Source organism: Thermobia domestica, chromosome 8 (assembly GCF_964235325.1).
Source record: "Thermobia domestica chromosome 8, izTheDome1.hap1.1, whole genome shotgun sequence".
In the NCBI taxonomy this organism is placed as follows: Eukaryota; Metazoa; Arthropoda; class Insecta; order Zygentoma; family Lepismatidae; genus Thermobia; species Thermobia domestica.
In genome coordinates this window covers 86311774-86336936 of record NC_137461.1, presented here as the reverse complement: position 1 = coordinate 86336936, position 25163 = coordinate 86311774, and the positions used below count along the sequence as shown (strand labels likewise).

General features: G+C 33.2%; 1 protein-coding gene across 8 annotated transcripts in view; it reads left to right on the top strand.

Annotated features, from left to right (window-relative positions):
- Rbp (RIMS binding protein) overlaps positions 1-25163 on the top strand; it is a 591180-nt gene that overhangs the window by 127854 nt on the left and 438163 nt on the right. The gene's annotated exons all lie outside the window — the stretch shown is intronic.

Here is a 25163-nt window from a genome sequence, read left to right as displayed (position 1 = left end):
CTACAGAAATCAGTACGGAGCATACGTTATCCGTATGCTACATAGGCACTGCCCTTAGATGTTACATCATGCCGTTGCAGGATGTGTGACATCTAACAGTTTTCCGTATATCACATGCATATGCTTATGTTACATTCCTCAGCTACATGTTATATACGTCCATTTGTATGTGAGATCCTGACTGCCTACATTGTTTCATACGGAAAGTACGTATAGATGGAACACTTATACAGAAAGTATTATAAAACATGCGTTTTCAGTTATACGTCTGCTGTACGCTAAGTCCAAAAACTACAGGAATTATGCATGTAACCTGCCTTTTTAAGTATGCCACATACATTTTTTTTTCAGTGTACTCGGCTTCGTTAGTACATTTAAACTATATTCTCATGTACTTCTTTTCTAATGAAATCGAAAGAAAATACTCGTACAATGGGCAATGATAGGCACGGGGGACGGTCTATCGTCATGCGTCCCCCTACCTTTGCAGGTCCGCTTTTACCCTTGATTACATGTATACTGTTGGCTAATACAGTGAAACCTCTCTAAAGCGGACAGCCGTGGGGAATCAAAAATTGTGCGCTATAGAGAGGTGTCCGCCTTCAAGAGGTTTCAGTATTTTGTTATGTAAATTAGTGAGCAAGGTAATATACAATTAGAAAAAAATATTTTTTCATGAATCACGTATTTAGGAATATTACCTGCATTATCCTCTGTCATCCAGTACTCTATGTTCGAGACACAACATGGAAATAACATGTTATAGTTCTCTGCACTTTACATTTATCAGTACTTCCTTCGTTTTCAGTATGGTGTTTTAATTTGTGAGGTAATTGCAGTCCTGAAGTGTCCTTTTTGAGACAATATATATATCTGAGGGCAAAAAATACTAAACTTGTCTTCTGGTTGGTTAGAGACTCCAACGGGACAGTAGCATAACGTGTCATCCCTAACGGTGTGCAACTGTCAATCACTTTTGTGTCTAAAACAGCTTGGGAGGGAGTGGGATGCAAGCAAAGGACATAAGAGTGTTGTTAAACAGAGACGCTTCGCCTAGGTTGCTGAGCAGACAGTTGAGGGGGGAAAAGGTTGTCAGAATGCTTCCTTGGTGACACATGTATGAATTACTAAAAATGTATTTTTACCACACTTTTCGACTTATTTCTAGAGAAAGTGTCCGTAATACGGAGGTAAATAATACCTATAAAAGACAGAAAAGACTGTCTGTGTCCGTAATAGAGAGTATCAGCTTTAGAGAGGTTTGCCAATATGTTTTTTCATATTACAGTGTTTGGGGATTACAAAACATGTCCGTTAAGGGAGGTGTCCGCTTTATAGAGGTGTCCGTTAGTAGAGGTTTCAGTGTAGTACTACAAGACAAAATTACTTATTCAGATGATGTGCTCTACTGTAGTACTGCATTTCATGTTATTGTAAAGAATGTATATATTTTGCAGCAGTGCATACTGTACCTGGTTTTGTTTTGTTGAAGTCCTCGAAGTCTTTTCTCTTACCCTGTCATTGTTTCTATTCCCCTACACTACACTACACAATCCCCAAACATTCAATCAACTTTATGTTTACTCGTAGGATTACCAATTTTTGAAAATACAAATACCGGACACCCTCTTGGAGTAGGTATATGACATCATCGATCGTCAAAAATGGGAACAACCTGATAGTGGTTACTGCACATAAAATTAAAGAGAGATAAGATAAATATACTCTTATCTCAGTTACTTCACATAAAATAAATTAATACGATTATATATAATGACAAATATGCTTATTTTTCAAGTTTCCGCTTTATTTTCAAAGAAAAAAGTATTTTTTTTAGAAATCATTTAATGCCTAATGAAAAAAAGACAAAAATTGTTAGAGTTTCATAAAATAAGCTATATTTAAGGTTTAAGCATTTCGTACATTTATATGGCTAAATGTTTCATCGTTTATGCTAGATTTCGCCAAAAATAGGCCAAATTGGCATCACTGCCACCTTGCAAACGATAACATCACTGCGACAGAATAACAAATTCATTGCGAAATGGAATTGTGCTGTGACTGAGATCAGCTGGTTGTTAAAGGTTTTTCATTTAAGAATTCAGATTCAACTGTCTACTTTCCTCGGAATAATAATAATAATAATAATAATAATAATAATAATAATAATAATAATAATAATAATAATAATAATAATAATAATAATAATAATAATAATAATAAAACAATAATCTGGTAATAGAACAGAGAGAAGGACTAGTAAGAGGAAAATTTACCGGACATTTAACGTCCGGTTTTGAGGTCGTGCCGGACGCCGGATAAGGCAGTCAAAACCCGCCAGACGGTTGGCAACCCTATTTATTCGTCATATAAATGGTAGCGAAATCAGAATTATTTATTGAAAGCTTTTATATAACACATAAAAGGTCATGTAATTTTTGCGGAGAATTTACGGAGTAAATTGATGTATCAAATTACCAGGTATATTATTTCACCGCAAAACTTGTCTAAATTTTTAAAGAATATTTTTCTTCTATTGTCATGATAAATTTTACAACATATTGTTCAGTACCAACCTCGTGCGGTTTACCATTAGTCTTAGACCTACTTAGTCATTTTCTTTATTTAATCTTGTTTCCAAAGCTATTAACTAAATTGAATTTGTTTCTTTAACCGCTATGTATTGAAATGCTTCTTGCACTTGTTTATGTTTTAGTCAGTGAAGTAATCCAGCCAGATTAAACTGATTTTTCACATATTACTTTTTCTCTCAGGTGTGGAATTTGTTGTTCAAGAATTTATTGCATCCTGCATACATAATGCGAAGGTCGAAGGAAATATTGGTTAGGATTCTAGTACCCTTAAATTGCTTTTCATGTTAAATTATTTGTATTTAATGACATATTTTTTTAAAAAAAACACATTTTTATTTGTTTTTATGAACTCTTTTTTTTCACAGCTTTAATTTAAAAGAAGCATAATTACTTAACATTTTAGTGAAAGTTTTTCCTTTTCCTTTTAGCAAAAAGGCAGGACAAAATCGCCATTTCCTGTCACAAAAATCTCATGCAATTGATTTTAGAGTGGAATGAATGGAACAATATTGTTTGTCACATTATAGTTCACTAAAGCTGAAAGCACAACTTAACGACCAACACCTGTAGTAATAAGACCTAAACGGTATAAGTCCTGAAAATATAGGCACTAGTCCTAAATTTTAGGTCTTGTGCCTTTTAGCACTCGTGCCGTTTAGGTCTTGTGCCATTTAGGTCTTATGCCGTTTAGGTCTTGCGCCTTTTTCATTCACCTGCTTTAGTTCTGAAATTCGCCACCACCACACGAAATTGCGACGATGCAGTAACTAGTTGGCAAAAATGTTACGAACGTAGCTAATTCCAATGGTAACAGCTATATTTGTACTACTGAAATTATTATTATCTGTTCTGCAGTTATACATGAATTACATTATATAAGCTATTTCATTCTCAGAATTAATTATATGATTGGTTAAGAAATTCGTTTCTTTCAAATGGAGATACGAGAATCCCATAATAAATTTCTAAAAAAGAATTTAATAAAAATGTTTAAACAGCATATTTTTACCAGACTTTTCTGAAACCAAGCAAGCATTCAAAATTGCAATATATATATACTCTATGGAGTGTATTTTATTAAGAGTAGGACAAAAGCCCACTAAAGTTTGCTTAATTAGGGCAAAAGTCCACTAGATACTTCACAAGTGAACATTAATTACCGACTATATACATTAAGAACGCAGACAGTAACTATATTTCACTGTGTGTTTTGATAGAGTTGATATGTGTAAGCAAGAAAAATCATCAAATAACCCTAAATTACTAATGTAATACGCAACACAATACGTTTAAAGAAATCAATACGTAGTCATTTAGGGAAGTAGCCTGCAAACTTTTCCAGGGGAGCAGGCTTTTTCATATTAAAAGTAAACCAAAAATATATTTCAAAATTACGAAAGCTTCAATAAGACAATAATTATATACATACAAAATACGTACATAAATACATATATTATTATTATTATTATTATTATTATTATTATTATTATTATTATTATTATTATTATTATTATTATTATTATTATTATTATTATATTTTCAGTTTGTTACCTTTGTGAAACCTGGTCTTGACAGTGCGTGAATTTAAATCTACAGCATGTGGGAAATGTACGAATAAGAAATCGGAAACTGTTCATGGAAGTTCATTTGTTTGACTGTCTTCATCTTCTGTACTCTTATATAAAAGAGTTAAGATATGTGACTTTCTGAGTATAATACTGCAAGTAGAGTCGTCAAATTTTAATCTTAAAAAAGAATCATTTTCTTACGAAAACAGGATATAAGAAAGAATTTTTGGAAATACGTATCGTAAAAAAGGGTGGGCTAAGATTTTTTTTTAAAAAAAAAAGAGTAGCGTATCTCGTAAATCTCTGAAGCTAGTAAAATGAAACTTGACATAGGATTTTCCACTGAAAAAATAACAACTGAAAATTCAACACATAAAAGGGAAAGAACAAAGGGTGCATTTTCTTTAATGTTCGAATTCCCCATTACTTCGTATTCAGAAAATATTTATAAAGTAAAGAACGATTTGCTTAAGCTGGATACGTGAAACTCGGTATTTCAACTTTTAACTAAAAGTAATAAAATATATGTTTTAGCGTCTTGAAAATTTCAAATTTTAAGAGGGAAGGATGTTCAATTTTTATAATATTAAAATTTCCCACTGCTTATGACATTTGGGCAGAAAACCTTTTCCTTTAGGTCTGTGTTCGTCCAGTTAAACAAATGAGAGTGCAAAGTGGATGATTAATTAGGTTCTTTTAATTATTTTAACATGTTGACGTAGTTTGATTTTTTAAAAAATGTTTCTTTCACATTATATTATAAACATTATTAATTTGCTGTAATTATTAAACACAGACTAACCCTCATTTGGGGGGCCAAGAGTTTGTTTTGGGTATTAAGCCATCATTTGCCGTCCGTGACATAACCTTTGATTTTAATTTCACGCACAATCCAGACTCAGGTCTCAAAAATGTAGCAATATTATTATTATTATTATTATTATTATTATTATTAATAATAATAATAATAATAATAATAATAATAGTTAATTCCAACGGTAACACCTATGTTAGTAATACTAAAACTATTGTTAATAATGGTAATGAGTAAAGAGTAGTTATTACAAGTATGGCAACTATTTGCTACGGAAAGAGTTGAATATGATAAATATATGTGTAAAAATATTTTACATCAAATCAGCACAAAGAAAGCAAAATTTGTGAGGTTTATAACTAAAACACAACATTATGTTACTAATACGAGGTCAATGGTGTGGGAATAGAAAAAAAAACAGACATTATGAGAGATCTGGGAATCACATTTGATAGGTTGTTAATATTTTATCACCACAAATGCTATCATGCAAACAGCAAGAAAGAACAATAGGCTTTATTTATTATTATTTTTCAGAACGATAGAATATGTATTTATTCAAATTACTTGTAAGAACTAAGCTAGAATCTGGTTCTGTAATATGAAACAGTATATCTAAAACTTTGACTAACAGATTGACAGTATTCTTGGCACGGACGCGATGGTAGCGCCACAAGAGATTTTTAGGTCCAGTGCCGTTTAGGACTTGTGCCACGAAATGATTTTTAGGACTCGTGCCGTTTAGGACTTGTGAATTTAGGACTTGTGCCGTTTAGGACTAGTGCCGTGTCTCCAGTAATAATACGACCAGTGTTGAACTCAGACTTTTATACAAGGGGGAAAGATTTCCTTTCATTTTATTTTTCTACAATATTAAGAAAAACAAAACTACCCAAATATGAGACATGTGCCAACTGATAATTCTTACTGAACTGAACAAAATGATATGCGTGAGTAAAAAAACTCATGCGTACTTTTCGAGAAAATTGAAAAAAAATCAAATTAATTTGTAAACCTAAAAGTTGTTGCTGTGCGGGATCCATGCCACTAGTTGAGATGGAACTGATATCGTCATTAAGCTCTTCGTTAAGACGCTTGCAAGATGATAGTATGTAGGGGCCTACTATGATTAATGCGATATAAATAGACTAAAATTACCAAAACTGTAAATTTCTATTTAGTTAAAGTATTGTCCAAATATACGATGTATATCAGTCGATAGATCACATCGGAATGAACAAAACAACATTTTAGAGAGTAAATTCTCATGGGTAGTTTTCGAGAAAATCGAAAAAAATAACTTATAGCGCTAAAATCTTTATCGTTCGTTGATAATAATAGTTGACTTATTTTACTTAAAAAATGTATTTATTTGCGTACTGTTTGTGAAGCAAATTACACTCTTGGCTAGCAGGTTGTATGTATTGTTGTTGTTTTTTCCTGACGGTGACACATACTCTTTTAAACATGTACAGTACTACTTAAAAATAATAATAATAATAATAATAATAATAATAATAATAATAATATCTTTGTAGCTAAGTAGTTAATACGTTTCTTTCCTTGCGGATAGCCCTTATATCTAATTTCTTGTGAGTGCATAACATTTTCGGCGTTTATACAGCATTGTATTGGGCAATTGGGGGCGGGGCCAATTGAATTATAAACGCTGTATTAGCAAACTGTATTGTAAAAAGGCAGAAATAAAGATGAGGTAAAAATCTGTTATCTCTGGTTTTAATATTGATCCTTATAAAGAGCAAAAACTGTAAAAGATGTGATATGCTCCATTTTGATATTGATTTTATCTGCCAGAAATAGATGTCATATTTCTCCTTAAAGTGGAAGTGGTAAAGATTTACAATTTTTCATTTTAATATTAGTCCCCAAAGAGTAAAAATAGTTGAGATAAAGAGAAATGTTTTTTTTTCTTTTTTAAATATATATATATATATATATATATATATATATATATATATATATATATATATATATATATATATATATATATATATATATATATGTTTAGCTTTACAATTATATGTTGATCTCCGCTCTTATCAATTTTTTGGAACCGGGAGTGGTAGATCTATAACATCCGGTTTCAGTATTGGATCTATATAACTTGAAAGTCTAGCGTAGTTGGATGATATTAATTGGAACTCAATATTACTATATGAGGGAGCTAACTTTCAAAAGAGATACTTATTTTCCGATCATAACCCATAAAACAACATCCTTTATCATACTGCTGCAATACAGTGATTCGGACTCCATCCTTAAACTGTAGGCAGGGGCATATAACCATGTGGTGGGGCCACCAGGTCCGAATCCCCCAAAATTTGGTAACTCGACATATATTTGGAAATTTTCTTAAAACTATACTTGTTTAGCAGAAAAATAACTAATCTAGCCCAAACATTTTGATTTGGCACTTCATTTCTACGTTCTCCTTATAAAAACAATCTAGTTCTATAATTTTTTTTCTGAGAATATATATGGGAGTACTTAACAATCACTTATCACAATCTTTTCTAACACTGGTTCAATACTACATAGGCGTAGTATCTTGTAATATTAGACTGCCCAAACTTTGGACTCCTCCTAAGAAAGAAAATATATGGGTGCTTTCCATGTCTCATAACCTCGATATTGGAAAGGGGCGCTAAACTTCAACGATCAAATAAACAAACAAAGCTAAATCATCATCATCTTCTCTTTTACATTGTACCATATCTTCTTTAACAAATTCTTCTATGATTATTTCATTTTATTAGTGAAAAAATGAAATGAAATTTTTGAGTGTTACGTCCCACGGTTACGCTGGCTAGGTTAAAGGAGACGGTGATAATGTGAAACAGTGGAATGAAGAAAGTGGGAGGAAACGGGAGAACCGCGAGGAAACCCACGCACACGTTGTTTGTCCACCACAAAGTTCACATGGCGGGAGCAGGGTTTGAGCCCGGGACCCCATGCACCAGAGGTGAACGCTCTACCACTGAGCCGCCGCGGCCCCTTCATTTTATTAGTGTTTAAACCAGTTTATTCCTCATTTTTCTTCTTTTTACTACATTTTCTGTAACATTTTATCTTTATTTTTGCTAGAACATCACCCATCCAATTTTAGACAATGGCGCCGATCCTGGGGAGCCAGAAGGTCCAGGACCCCATGTATTTTTATAAATATGCAATTTTATTTTTATTTTTTATTGTTATATTTATTTTTTTATGAATACACAATATTTGGCTTAAATTGAATTCAATTTGTCTTAAAATCCTCATAGATGCTTTCTTAGACCCTTGTCTGCAACCAAACACTCATCTGAATGGGGCCCCCAAACTTACAGAGAAATCGGCGCCCTTGATTTTAGATACTGATAAATAACATAGTATCTAGGTATACAACAGCATTTTCTATAATCTTATTTGATTTTACTGAAAGGATTCATTTTTCATATCTCTCGCAAAATTTGCTAAATTTCTGAAAGACATTTCCAGATAAATCAAACTTTGAAAAATAAACTTCTCGTCATATGTATTGAAACTAATTGGTTTTATTTTTTGATTACTTTTTCTTCTACAATAAGCCATCTACTCTGATAACATCTCTGATTTCACAGGAATTTTCTTATATCACATGACATGAACATTACACATGAGCTAACGGTTGAAGATAATCGGTTCTTTTGAGATTTCGTGCACTGAGTCTTATTACGTTACCGACGGAGGCATCCTGAGTCGTTCTCTCACGACGAGAAGTGAAAGTGCTCCTTCCACAGAGGTATATTCCTGTCTTTCACACGCACGACTTCAATTATGTCTTAATCTGGAAGTTGATATGGTGCTGCTCATATTATATGCATTCTTTCCTTTACAATTGTCACGATTGTTTATTTTTACTGTTGCTAGGATGTACGTAATTCATTATTGCCTGACTCAAAATTTTTACAACTTGTACCTACATTCGGATTTATTGTGTGAAATTTAAATTTTTTAAAAAAAAAAACGCGTATTGCTCTGAGTTGCGTGTTTTCATTAAAATAAAAGATGTAAATAAGCTTAAGTAGATTACATGTTTTTGTTTGAAATGTACTCTCATAGAACGCATATCACGTAAGTGAGGATATTTGCACTTTAAAAGAATGTTTTGTGAACACACATTCATGTCTATATGTGAGCATTATCTTCAAATTGTACTCATTTTCAACCTTACGTTACTTATTAGCTCCTTAACTTCACTCAAACTCTACCTCATTACTAGCAATGAGTTCAAACTTAACCTCAACTAGCAATGATTATGACTAAAGTTGCGATTAGATTCTTTCGTGGTTTCTTACGTAAATTTGAAACTAGGTGTTTCCAGAGATACATAGAACAAAAGTCTACTCTTTTCTGCTACATACCTACTTACGAACAATTAACCGATTCAATTTATTTTACCTTCAACCTCAATAACATACCATCTTATGATCTCTCGAAATCACACAATGTCAGTCTCAGAATCCTTCTGCTCTCTACCTTATATTAATCAAAAAAAACTTTTGTCTTCAACACTTTTTTTTTTGAATAAATTATTCAAAATACTTCTGCCTTAAACCATGTTTCATCCAAAGTATATTTTCTCTCAATCTTACTTCAACAAAAAAATCTTCTGTTCTCAACCTTATTTCATTCAAAATAGGCTACTTCTTTGTGTTTTCAACCTTATTAACTAAAATACTTCTGCTTTTAACCTATTCCAGTCAAAATGCCTTTGTCCTCAACCTTATTTCAATTAAAATACTTTTGCTGTAAACCTTATTTTATCCAAAATGTTTCTGCCCTCAACCTTTTTGCAACCAAAATACTTCTGTTCTCAACTTTATTTTATCAAAAGTACCTGTGTCTCCAACTTTATCTTGTCCAGAACATTTCTGCCTCCAATATATGTAATAATTAAAGCTTCCTCTTCAAAGCAGAATAAACCGATGGAAATGACAGCAAAAATGACACCATGAAAGTAAAAAAAGAAAAATAATTTAATAGATATACGTAATTAAAAGAAACCAAATGGTATAAAGTAATTTTGAAACTTCAAACTATTGTAGAAATAGTATCTCTTTAGAGAGTTACTAGTAATTTTTAAACGTTATGTCAAAAATGAACATTTTATGATATACTGCGAAATACACAAGAAGAGTTCGTTGGAAATATTCCTGGATCAGAGTCACTTATCACCTTAATTTTAATGGAAATCTTGCTTACGTCATCCTAAAACATTTTGTTCACAGTCAGTGCAAATCAGTTATGATTTCAGGTTTCCCCGGCGATTTTGAAGGAACGGGGAATGAAGGTAGTAGATTGAGTCTGGTCGAAGAAATGTACCGGGAGGAATTTTATAGCTCCGGGATATTTCCTCCTGGCTGCTCCCTGAAATCATCATTGGTGCAAATGATCTGTTATTTACACTACTACAATGATTCAGAGTTAACGTTGTTAAAGGTGCTATATCATTTTCTTTTTCATTGTTGAACATTCCTATGCATTTCTCAAAGGTATAAGTATCCTTACCATTCGTCGTGATTAGTAGATTGTTTAATAGTTTTAAATGACGGCTGATATCACTGATCACTTCACAGGTAATAGATCCATTCTTTCCAAGAAGTTCTACTTTATTAGTTGAATTTGTAATCTTACATTCTCAACGAAAGAGATGAATAAAGATAGCTAATCCTGAAAAACGCATTTTCTTTCAGAAATCTGAAAATAGGTAAAATATGGTAACTATGATACTTTTGCCATTATTTTGAGAAGTGGCAGCTCACAACAGTGGCAGCTCCCGAGGGAAGTCACATCGATATATATTTAAATTATATCGCCACAAATTAAAGAAATAAAGTTTCGCACAACTAGAAATCCGAATACAAGAATTAGCGCATTATAGAGAAACTTTCTTTCTTCAGCTTGTGACGATAAAATTTATTTATTTATTTATTTATTTTTACCGATGTGACTTACCTCCAGAGCTACCACTAAATCACAATCTATATTTCAGCCTTAGTGGCACGATGTTTTAGGTTATGGTCTCTGATTTCGATTCCTGTCCATGTTAGCTATTTTGGTGAACAACATTGTATCAATTCGTTCTCCCATTTTCATATTCCACCAATTCTTTTCGTAATAATTCGCTTGTGTTAACAATCCGTCCTGTTTACCGCGCAGAGCATAATCGTGAAACGTTAAACTAGATATGACTTGAAATTCTCAATTTCAGGTCTGCGTTTAAATGAAGTATATTAACTGCGTTAATGCTGGTTACATCCATTCCTTTTTGACTACGTGAAAAGTCAAGAAAGCTTGGACTTTTAACCCTATGTCGCCTGTGGATCACCTGGCCTATTTCAAATTGGGGGCCACTCTTTATCATTTTTCAAGACTACTTGCTGCGCCAAAGTTTTCAGCCCGCTGTGCATTATAGGGTAAAACTATGCTTAATTAAATTCTCTAATTGTACAGTATTTATTTATTTATTTATTTTGCCCACCAATCACACCAAACTCCATATCATATATTTTTTTTATGCAGTTTTACAATGATTTCGTTATATACAATAATCTCGCAGATAGCGACATCTATTAGTGTCAGGCAGGCAAGTGATAGCGCACATAGCGACATCTATTAGCATGAATGTTTACTATTAGGAATATGCGTAACGTAATGAAACGTTTGCAGCTATTAGAATTCTCATTGTGCCCCTTGTCTTTCTACAACCAGCATTACAAACCTCTTAAGCAAGACTGTATAACATTCCAGGATAGCATGACGTAACGCATTTTTCCCTTTTACAGTATAATTAGGATTGCGATCATCCTACCATTTTTCAAGTGGATATGAGAAAACCTCAGTTAGAATTGTGCGGGATTTTTTTTTATTACGTAATAAATCAATTGTTTTAAAAATGGAATACATCTCCGCTAGATGTATCTTGAGTTTCAAAGTAAGGGTATCTACTGGACATATGTTATCGTCCATATTATTTATTTATTTATTTATTGACATATTAGTAAATTACGTCTTGGTCACATAATAAAACTAATTGTGTACTGTTGTTTAATTACATTTGGAACTAGACAAAGTGTCCACTCAGTATTCAATTTATGGATAACTATTAATCATCCAATCAACATCCGTAAAATATTAACATTTAATGTCATTGGCATGTCCCAGAAACTGTTATTCATCAATTTGTGAACAAAAACGAGTAGACGGAATACTTTCTGTTGTACGTACTATTTCGACAAAATCCGTTATGTCCAGTGTTTTCACTTAAGCTCCCTACTTGCTTTAACTGTTTAAGATTCGCCAAAAGTATTCCTTCATTGTATAATCCATTAAAACTGCTTGTTGAATCTTCAGTATAGTTTGTTTGACGCAGGAAGAAAGTGATTCCCTATAGAACATTTTTCAAATTTCTCAATTCGTTCCGTAATGCGTAGTTAGTAAAATAAAATCTGTGTGGGAAATCACGTTTGCAGACTTTTACATAAGTAGGGCTAAAATTAGAACACTGCTTTAGTTAAAGAAAATTTTCGAACTAGAATGATCTCGACTATGGATTTCGAATTCAAAAATCCCCTATTACCATTGATTTCATACTAAATGTAACTAGCAAGGGCATATCCAGGGGTATTTGGAAAGGGTTGTAACTCCCCCCTCCATGAAGGCTATCATACATAAAATAGTATTGAAATAGGAAGCATTTCAGTTTTCTTACATCTTGGAACTGAAACAATCCCTGTGAGGGAGCGTTAATTTACTGTCTTAATTTACATCATGTTTTCTTTTGTTTTTAGTTTAACGTACCACGATTATGCACCTTTGTTAAGGGGAACGGTGATGAGATGGATGATAATAGTGGAAAAAGAAAGTGAGAGGAAATGGGAGAACCTCGAGAAACCCAAGCACACTGAGTTTGTTCACAGCAAATTCCTCTTTGCGCCAGCTGGGATCGAACCAGGTACCCCGGGCACCAGACGGGAGCGGACTAGTATTGACCCACTGCTGCCTAACACTACATCATTTCCAATGTTTGGAATATGTAAATGGAATAGTAGAGTTAATACTTATCCAGGGAAGGCAAGGATATGAAGGAACTATTATTATTATTATTATTATTATTATTATTATTATTATTATTATTATTATTATTATTATTATTATTATTATTATTATTATTATTATTATTGGAATTAAAGATGGTCGTATGACATTTCAAGCGATTTGAGAATTCACCTAACTGTGGACAACTAACCAAAACTTGAAGAATAGGTACATGTATAAACAATTGCTTAAGGTATCGGAGCATAAATAAACTACATTATACGGGAGACCCAGATAAGATCTCCACTGTAATACATATATTTCTAAACTTTTCTAGAGGGAAGTATTCTTTTTCACTAAGTACAACCCAGGAATTTATTCCAGAAAGGGTCCAAATTCCATATGAGAATAAATTATATTAAAATCCGTGAAATCATCCCTGAAATTAGACTAAATTTACATAAAAAACTGTAATATGGGGGGGGGGTCGGACCTACCCCCCGTGTGTATCTCTGTGTCAAAATATTTTATATTGGAATTGGTTAAAATCAAAATTGGAATTTTACATTGAAATTGGTTAAAATCAAAATACTTTTTTTTTAATGTAAAGAAGGAAACAATATGAAGTGATGCATTCAATTGAATTGCATAAATAATGGGGGATGAAATACCGGGGTTTTGTATCTAAAATCGGAACATGAAGAAGGGGAGGAGACATGTTTATGTGGAGAGGGGCAGAGAAAGAAGTAGACCTTAACTTAAATTCTACGAAATAATAGGAAGAAGATTATTATTATTATACTTATGACATATCCCCCAAACGGACCGATCCTGGGGGCCGAGTGGGCTTGGAGGGCTTCCATATTTGTATTAAAATTTGTTTGATGTCTTGGTAGACAATATCTGATAACAAAACACACACTTGAACAACCCTTTCCCAACGTTATATTGAAACGGTCGCCGCTGAAGCTTCTCATTGAATATTCCTGGGTACATCCATGGTAACAAGATTAAAATCTTTAATTCTTTCCTTTCAAGTTAGATTATGGTTCATAGGAGCACTTTTACAATATTCGTTTCACCATTTAGATTTCTTTCGGTATATTTACATCTCATTTTTTAAAGGAAGTCAACAGTTTTTGAATCATCCACAACTGATGTTTCGTTCCAACTGGGTCGGAACAAATGAACCGAAAACCTGGACATTGCAACTACATTTATTGAAGCCATTGGCACGCGACACGGAAAAGGATGATAGTAAAGAGATAGGTGTGGGACCCGTCACTTGACGTGACAGCACCGTCGTCTTCGTTTCGATCTGAATACCAATCAGAAATTAACAGGACAACGACAGGCGCGGTGGAATGTCACGCAGGTCGAGAACCTTCGCCTCATTATATCCGTATTCAAAATTCCAAGCGTTTGCAAAGAAATGCTAATTCGTTTCTCTTTAGTGAAAGTTCAGAGGCTTGTGGAGTGGGAAAAATAGTAAAAAAAAAGAATATGATGCAGTACCATTTGTAGTGAACGGAGCCTGTAAAATTAGAAGGTGCAGATTCCTTTTTAAAAAATATAATGTTTAATATTTAACACAGTCATAGTAATTCCATGTTTTATGTATAGTTGCATTTCAGAATTAGGTTGATGCCTTAATTTGAATGTCATGTATGTGATATGTTAATGAAGATGGGATATTATTAAACGTTTGTAACTTCCGTTTATTGCATTTTCATGTCTTTGAGTATTCTGATCGAAGGCAGGTTCTAGCCCACTTATCTTAGCCTAAGTAGGTTGGGCCACTAAGCTACTTAGGTGGGGTAGAGTGGCTAGTTTCTTCTCACTGTAATTCAAAAAGGAATATGGTAAACTTATAATTACCAACTGAAGTAGAGGAACTGGTTGAAATTAGGATTAGGGATACCACATACACAACAATCGTGTAAGTATGGATTCATTATACAGATACTTGCTTGTATACGTCCATTAGCATTTCTTCCATATAAGAGTCAATGACTTCTGACACTATCAAGGAGCTAGAATCTTCACATACAATTGAAAGAACAAAATTGAATTTATCTTTCTCTTTAGTTTCTTATTTTGACATCTATTCAACATAAATTTTGGAAAAAATATAGTGACGCGGTGGCTCAGTGATAGAGCGTTCACCTCTGGTGCATGGTATCCTCGGTTCGATCCCATCTCGCGCCAAGTGATCTTTGTGGTGGACAAACACCGTGTGCGTGGGTTTTCTCAGGGTTCTCCAGTTTCCTTCCACTTTGTTCATTCCACCATTTCATTCACTTCACATCATCACCGTCTTCTTTAGCCTAGCCGGCATAACGTGGGACGTAAAACTTAAATATTTCATTTCATTTGGAACAAATATGGAGTGTCTTTTCAAGGCAATTTCAACTTGGTTACATGTTCTAAAATAAACCAAACGCTCTCTGTCATTTATATTTATACAATTGGCTGCTTTCACTACACTCAATGGGATCACATCAGACACTTTTTTTTTTTAGTTTACATCGAAATACTGACAAATATCTTGTCATAACATCATTGTTCCATTTACACCAGCATAAGGCTAGTCGCATATTGACCTGAAGAGAGGCAGTCAAGCCGAGGCACAGTATAGGCAAGAAACTGAATGGAACAAACCCTCGTACAGCAAAGACCTCTCTAACATTATGATTGAAACGAACGGTCAACGCATGTCAGGTTTCTCTCTCCGTATCTTTTTCTCTTTCCCCCTGCATCAGTGTGGGTGGCCTTTCCTCTATTCAATTATTTAATATTGCGGCTGGCCTAACACAAGGAATACAGTTCAAATGCAAATCATAATTGCTAATATTAGGCTATAATAACGATCATTAATCAATAATTGTTTGTTTCTAATATCAACCACATTCGTAGCTTTGTGCTAACTTGTAACTTCACAATGATGTTATAACAGTATATTCGACAGCAATTCTTTGTATTATGTGCCAAAAATCTTCTAAGATCGTTTTTATGTATTTTGCGTTAACTGCTTACAATTAACAGTGTATTAGTTTCCCTATCTCACTTTGATAGGATGAAAACTGATGCCCGAATGATCTTTCAATTATGTGGCCAATCAATCTAAAAATAAATTGTTAATTGGAGCTTATCTGTTCAGCACTATAAGGATATAATTATCTACTGATTAAGTTGAAATTTTCAGGTATTTATCCAAAGAAAGTTTTGGGCTTAATTTTATAACTATATAGAAGAAAAGTACCGCATGCTAAAAGTATCAATAGCCCTATCACCAGTGGCGTATTTACGATTTTGTTTCGGGGGGCTTTGCTAACTTTGGTGGGGGGGCTTTGCCTGAAAATGTAAAAATTCTGCAAGATATTTCATATACTTGACTATAGTAAATAAGTTTTCGGGGGGGATTAAGCCCGGAAGCCCCCTAAATACGCCACTGCCTATCACTAATCCAATAAAGAAATAAATAACAATATTAAACACAAGACAAATTTCTTTTACAACACATTCTTTAAATAATATACAGTAAGTATGATATCCTATTGGCTATTAAAGCTTTTTATATATTACTAAAATGATCCATTATTGCTCTTAACAACTTCAGTATATCTTAAAGGGACATTTCACATAAGAAATATTCTCTGCTATAGAATATTAATCATATCAAAATAACTTTAAAGAAGCCGTCTTATATGAACTAGTTGAAATTTCCGTTCTTTCCAAGGAAATAATAGGTTTATGAAAAATATTTAAAAAGTATGTTTATTCCCCTTCCTTTCCTTAGAACGAATATTTAAATTAAAGTGAAATGTCAAACTCAGCTAGATGCAAATGTTGCTTTCAAAGAGGCATTTGAGAAGTTGCAGCCGTTGTTCTTTGTATAATAATAATAATAATAATAATAATAATAATAATAATAATAATAATAATAATAATAATAATAATAATAATAATAATAATAATAATAATAATAATTTTATTTATTTTTATTTTATATTAAAGTGAAAATTACACTTCTTTGTCCAATTACAATTTCTGTAGAATAAAAATAAAAACACACAAATGGTGAAAATAAACATAATTTTGTAAAATTGAATACAATTAACACATGCACACACACACACACACACACACACACACACACAAAAGGGATACAGAAATAATATATAGGCCTAAAACAAATCATATATTTATACTATGAGAGAAGGTAACACTGTCAGCTGCATATAAAATAAGTATACAAATGACTTTGAATAATAATAATACTAATAATAATATAATAATTTCCCTCCCCCGTAGGATACGCATTTCAATGAAGGTGAACTAATAATTGATAAATATCCCACGTCAGTCTGAGTGTTAACTTTGTTCAAAAATTCATTTTCAACAGTTCAAATCATATATTACGAATACAAAAAGGAGAAATAAAATATTTTAGAAATTATCCCATTAATCCTTTTAGAAACGAAATTATTCGAAACCACTTCGAAACGTATCAATTTACGAGTACATGTAGTAAGTAGTTTATGCACCAAGCTGCATCTGCTTAACTTGAGAATGTTGTGTGATACTCTATTTTTGGTATAAATTTTGAACGATCTGACCCATCTTAGGATACGCAATTTCAATTCAAGTTACATAATAAAAATCCGTCTGGAGCCAAGTGTTAACTATGATTCTAATTCATCCAAACGGTTCAGCCGTTTTGCCGCGATGATGAGACAGACAACGTCGAAAAAATATATTTTTTTTTAATTGACCTTTTTGTCTCTTTCGCCCTTAGAAACGGACATTTTTAGAAACAATTGGGCTGATTACCTTGTTTTACATAGGGAGTTATATAGCGAGTTTCATCGCCCTAGCATGAGAGGTTTGTGAGATACCTCCTTTTTGACATATTCCCTATGTTTAACTTCCCCTCCCTTAAGACACGCATTTTAGTGAAAGTGACATGCAAAAATCTGGGTCTAGCCAAATGCCCAACTGTGTTTAAAAAAAAAAAAAAAAAAAAAAAAAAACATTTCGAGTGATTTAGCCGTTTTCCCTTGATGATGAAACCAGCTAACCTTGTCATTCCTATAACTGAGAAAAAATAGGCAGTATGATTTAGTTCAGACCATTTAACAAACTTTCTGCGGACAAAACTTGAAACTAACTTAAGAAACGTCTGGGTTCCTCCCGAATGAAGAATGATGAGCTTGTTATTTCTGGAATCCAGGACAATGTGATAAGAGTGAGGTTGAGCACTGTTGCTGTTAAGAGGCCTTCAGATAACAGCAAAAGCACGCACATAATCTAGAAAAAGTGGCTAACTCAGAAAATTGCTAGAAATTGCTAAAAACAAAAATAATGTGGCTAGAAAAGCAAAATAGTAGCTTTTTCGAAAATTTGTGGCTAGCTAGGTTCTCAGAATGGCCAAACTTAGCCAAAAAGTGGCTAAATTAACAACCCAACTCGTGAGCGAAACTAATATATTTTAATATTTTTCTTGTAATCACCACTGATGTAGAACAACGTATATGATTAAATACAAATAAAATATTTCAAGCATTTTCCCAAATGAATATAATGAACCAATACAGCCGTAATGTTGGCACTTGTTGGAAAATCAGATAAAAATTCATAATTCATGTTTTTGTTATATATATAAGTGGAGTTTACATGTAACAACTCTGCAAATTGCAAGTTGCAGTTGAAGCAAGGTCAAGCAGATTTCCTTCGACGCGAGTACCGAAAAATAAGAATAAAAAAAAGAAAAAAAAGAAAAGGATTGTTTCCATTGCAGAGACTTGTAATCATTGAATATTACCCGACTCTGAGGTATTTCTTGGTTTAAATGGAAACCCAACGACGCGAAAGTATTTTATTGCCTCCTCCCTATCACAGTGAAAGGGATGGATACAAAATTACGTCATTCTGAGTAATCAAAAGAGGACTGGATATGACTCTTTTTTGTTTCTAATGGCCCTCATTCACCAAGGCCAGTGTTTATTATCGATTATAGTGATCTGGTAACACCGGAGAAAACTGATTTTTTGCGCTAAATATACGTATTATTCAGTATAACTAAAATCTTCAATGCCTATTCTCTCCTACCAATAAGCAGGTAGTTCTCAACAATTTCTCACAATATAGGAGAACTGAAGATGGTACGAAAAAGGCAATGAGGAATCATAAGGATCGTTTGGAATATACGAAGAACAATGGAGGAAAATGTATTAGGTTATTATTTAGGAAGATTTTTTTATTATTATTAAAGATGTGATGGAAGATATATTAGAAGGTAAAAGAAGTAGGCAAGGTAGCAAAGTGCAGAAATTTTTACCGCAAAAGGAAGAGAGTGAGTTAGTTAGTGAGCTTGTGAGTTAACATGTTACTGAGTAAGTAAATGAGTTAGTTAAGTAGTGACTTAGTGAGTAAGGCAGTTAGTTAGCGACTGAGTTAATTAGTGATTGACAGATTTAGTTAGTTAGTTTTACTTTCTTTTCACAGTAAAGAATATATGAAAAGTGGATCTACACTTTAATGTGCAATCCGAACCATCGTAATGCGTTGAGATGCTCTCCCACCGGGAATTAAACTCAAAATCCCGTGCTTCAAATGCATGCACACTAGGCATTAAACCAACAGAGAGGACTATCAAAAGGAAGAGATTAGTAAAGACTACAGTGCATGAAAATCTGTAAATTTGCGACAAAAATGGCCCGACAGTGATGTCAAAACGCTTATTAGTCTTCCAAACTATTTGGAAGTCTTATAGAACGGTTTTGTCCTTTGTTCCGTCTGTCGACAGGTATCAAAGCAAAAATGATTAAGAGATATCGAGATGCGATTTTTTTTTTTTTTGCAATGGATTAAGCCTCCCAAGGATAAAATTCATCTCCTCCATTTACTACCTATTCAGACCGGAAATAGTTCGAATAGTCATTTCCGGTTTCATCGATTTTCTCCATAGAACGGCAGAGGCAGCGAGAATCAGGGTCCCAAGAATAGGTACTGTTGCACATCTCCATATATTCAAATCGGAAGTGGTTAAAATCAATCATTTTTTTGTTTCAACATTTATGCCCATAGAACGAAAATAATAAGAGATAGGGAGAAAAGCGTTCTTTTTTTTGGGGGGGGGGGGTAAACGATTCAGCGTCTCAAGACAACGTAACGTGTCTATCCCAACGAAAACGGTGAGAAATGTCGAGATGCGATCTTTTGCTATTTATTTATCGTCCCAAGAATAGGTCCCCGTTCAACATCTCCGTTAACCCCCTATTCAAACCAGAAGTGATACAGCATTCATTAAATCTTACCCTTCTGGCGCGAAGAACGAATACCTTCGTTAGTATTTTATCTAAAACATGAAATTTTCGAGCTTGATGCTATACTATAGAAATTTGCAAAAACATGCTGTCCTGTGGAATTAGATATGGATATAAGTATTTATTCTACTAACAGCAAAGAAGTCGTGTTATGACCAATAACCTTACAATCACAGTGTGAATATCGTTTCTCTCTGCCTTCCGAAGAAAGTACATAATGTATTTACAACATTTAAGATTTTAAATAACGCGGAAGATAAAATAATGCCTAGTTTCTATACTTTCCATCTGTTTGCTGAAAGTGAAGTTTACTTTACACACTCTCTCTTTCCAAGGATATCTTATTTGGACCACCAATGTCCACTTCGTTGTGCCAAAAGTGCTCAGGAATTCTTGGAATTTGAATAAACAGATTGAGTAAAGTAACTAACACGTTTAAGTTATTAAAGTTACGAAATATAGTTATATTTGAAAACAGTACGTATACTGGAAAAATTTCACAGGTAAATTTACCAAAAAAAAAAACTGTGGCAATCTATTTGCCGAATCTCTATGTAAATAAATTTACTCCTATAAAGTAAAATTATTAATATGAAATGGTGTAAAATTACATTTTTATCAATAAAATTATCATGTTTTCTTATAAATTTACTGTTAATTTATAAAAAACGGCAATTTTTTTTAAAAAAAATTAATCTAAGGAAATGTATATCAACTTACAAAATAAAGGGTAAATGATTTTACATTGATATTCGGTAAATTAAACTACAGACAAGCACCAGAAATTTGAAGGAAAGGGGGCATTCCAGAGTTCAAAATTCAGACTTTGTGGACCCTAGTGAAGACAAAATACAGGGTGTCCAATATACAATGCAACCTGGAGTTTGGGATAGTAGAACTTTTTAACCTGTAGCGATACACAAATAATGGTTATACCAAAATGAAGCTTTGTTCACGCATATATTTTTAGACTAGGAAGCTACGATTGAAGTACACTAGGAACCACATAGTGTTGTAAGATGTAACCGAAGGTGTAAATCAATTTTTTGCATAACATGTAAATTGACTCATAACTCATACGTATGGATGTTATGTCCTTAATTGTTAGTTTGTTTAGTTGGAGTAGCTCGTAATGTATGGAGCTCTTTTACGATGTGGTCTGCCCGTTGCAACTAGCGGACGGCAAGTTTACACGAACTTATATTATAATCTATGAATTAAGTCATTGGAGTTAACGTTTTCTTGAACGAAAGTGGGCATTTTAGTAACTTATGTCGTGAATCTGTATGTAAAGAATTTAGTAAGTCCTCATTACTTATTCAGTCAACATAATAGCTTTGTGGTTAGAGTACCGGTATGTGGCTTCGAAGTGGTAGAGGGAAATCCAAATTCGATTCTTAGTTTAATTTCGTGTGGCTCGGATCCGTCGATAAACTGTGGGCCCGTGTCTCATAATGTTAAACCTATGGTTGCGAGGTCGTACATTTTCCCGGTAAGTTTTACGTTTATCTTGCACGTTTTACGTTATATGTTTTTATTTTCTCCTTAAAATTTATTCCATTTTTAATAAATAAAAAAGATGACGGCCTTGGACACTTTAAAAATGTTTTATAACTTAAATGCGAGAGAAAAAAAATAGAGGAACTGATATCTCGTACACTGTTAATATCACAACCTATGTAACGTAGTATCTTTATCACCAATCTAACCGGTACTCAACTTTATGTTTAAAAATAATTAGGTTTAACATTTTATCCTTCATCTGTAAACACCGTTTCGATCATATCGCAATCCGGTCGATTGTAATATACTGATGTCAGGAACAGAAACTACTGTGAACTAATAAAAACACTAATGTCAGGAACATAAGCTACTATGAACTAATAAAAGCACTAATGTCAGGAACATAAACTACTATGAACTAATAAAAGCACTAATGTCAGGAACATAAGCTACTGTGAACTAATGAAAAAAGATCTCAAAGTGGTAGTGAATTTCAATACATCCTTTGGGGATTTTTTAATCGTATAAAAAAGAAATGTGTGACTGTTAAGACATGCAAATGCAATTGAAAGACAACGAAGAATTGTGTAATTTACTTGATTTGGTTGGATTTTGGGTTTAGCGCCCCTTTCAGTACTGAGGCTAAGTAAAACGAGGACCTACAGCTTAATGTGTGATGAGAACCACAATGAGCTCCCACCAGAAATTGTAATAAACTTTTTAGCGTTTTCTGTGTTTTAATTGTTTTCAATGAAACTGCATCAATTTCCAATTAAATTTTATTCTACGCTACTATGTGAAACAGTATATGTGTTTGTTATATGTACGTACATAAATTCTGAGTATAACATATTTTCCTTTTTTTCCGGCCTAAAAATCTTAAAAGTTTCATTTTTCTCTTCTGGCAACGCTAGTTAAACCCCAAGCAACCAAATCTAAATTAGCATTAAAATATATATATATATATATATATATATATATATATATATATATATATATTGTTTGGTTTGAAATAGACTATATTGTAAATGATATCTGAAAAGGGCGAATATCTGCATTAAAGGAAAAAAAGATTCAAAAACTGAAGATTTTTTATTTTTTTAACTAATAAAATGGAATTTCTAGTTTTACGTTCTTGAGGCTAAAGTAGACGGATGAATAATGAAAGTTAATAATTATGACAGGAATGCTGGAATGAGAATGTGGAAGGAAATGGAAGAAAATCCACAGAATGAAGAATGTTGTTCATTACAAACTCGCATGGGCGGGAACCTGTCGCACCAGAGGTGGGCGGTCTTCCATTGAGCTATTGTATTCTTTTCTTCTCTCTCTCTCTCTCTTTTTTTTTTAAACTAATATTACATTTCAAAAAATATACTGCTCTTAGCGTATATTTGAATTTGTAAAGAGAGATGAGATGCCAAAACTTGGGAATAAGCGGTTTTTTTTGCGAAGAAAGTTTGCCTGGGAAATTTTGAGCTTTTTCAAAATAAACATTTTAGTTACTTTTGTTGTTGTTGTTAGCAGTCTAAAAGGTCTTGATAAGTATAACAAAGTGCTATATGATTTAATCTCTTCTTGATCATAGTATAGATCTAACGCAAATATGTTTTCAAACGGAGAAGAGCACTTAAACTTCTTTCTGCTTCACAGCTTGAATTCGATTAAACCCAGCAGCTGTCGAAAAAGCGTACCCACATTCGAAACTAGACTTCTCTCTTTATGGCTCATTTCACGGGAAACAATCACTGTGTTTAACACAGGCAATATTTTTTTTATTCTTCAGGAACAATCTCAACTTTATATCTAAAGAAGATGAGTCAATTTCCGGATATAACTTTAAATCATCGCAGTTCTCCCTCACTAGTAGTCTTCTGTACATTTATATGCATGAACAAGCTGAAGTCCTGCAAGTTTTTTTTTTTTTGTGTGTGTTTTTTTCAATCTTGGAAGTATTACTGGAAGAAGATAAAGTTCTTCAAATTTTTTGTTCTCGCAATTTGACAATCCTGCAGAAAACTTTTGTTCGGAATACTATTCACTAATGCCACTTAAGATTAATTCCACAGACTTCAGAAGTCCTGATAGGATAATAGTCCTTACTTGAAATGTTCTATTAAGCAATTCGAGATAGAAATTCAACAGCGCTAGTACAGTCAAGATTAGAAACTTCATTTTCGAAATTCTGAAACAAACCACTAGCTTTCTCGCACTTACCTTAACCAACTCCTCCAGAGCTTGCAGTATTATTTCATGTTTATTTATGGCTTCTTCAATCTGATATATTTTTTAATAGAGCCACCTAGTTGAACATAGAGGACATATCATCCCAAAGGACCACATGCAATATTCCTGAATATGATGAAGTTTTGCTTTTTCTTTGGGAGACTGACTGAATATTTTCTCAAGTTCATTAATCCACTACAGTGGGACATTGACAGCATGATGCATGAACATTATCATTCATAATTATATTTACAAACTAGGCACCGCAGTACACGTATAGTGCAAGTGCCTGTTTTTCCATAATAAGAGGCTGAATATCTTTTATTTATTTATTTTTTTTGAGCCACTCATACCGCCAGCTCCATCGTACGTTTGACGGTGACTACTTGTTTGACATAGCTGAAGTTGTAGTAAAACATTTTGAATAATGGATGATATAGTTTCACCAGCTGTTGTCAGGCTCTGTAAAACCCCACAAAATTTTCATTAGATTCGAACTTTCATTTAACTATAGAATATAAACATTTTCTTGTTTATTCCCGTGATATCTCTAGTGTCATCATAAATTACTGAAAAAAAATTGATTGTTTCGCTACATATTAGCAGCAATATCTTTGATCCTACCGGTAAAATAGGTAAACCGTTAATATCTTTAATTTTGAAAACTGGCCTTATATTAGGTTCTAATAGAACATCTCAAGCTGACAATAGTATTTCCCAACAGAGAACGAAATGCAAGCATCATTTTATATCAAAACCAAAATGGTATTGTGTCTGTTTCTTGGTTAATGGTACTTTTTTTTTTTTTTTTTTTTGTTGACTGCCAGTTTGAATTTAGGCAACCCATAGAACACGTATGACAAGATGTATAACTTTCAGGCACTGGATTAGGTGCTTAGGCAACCGAATTGACACCATGGATGTGTTGGCTTGCATAACTTACATCCCTGGTAACCAAAGAAATGCCAGTTTGAAAACCAATCAAGATAGCCAGCCCCTGACTGAACTAGGATTCACGAAGACAAAGGTGATACCTGAATAAGAAAGTCAT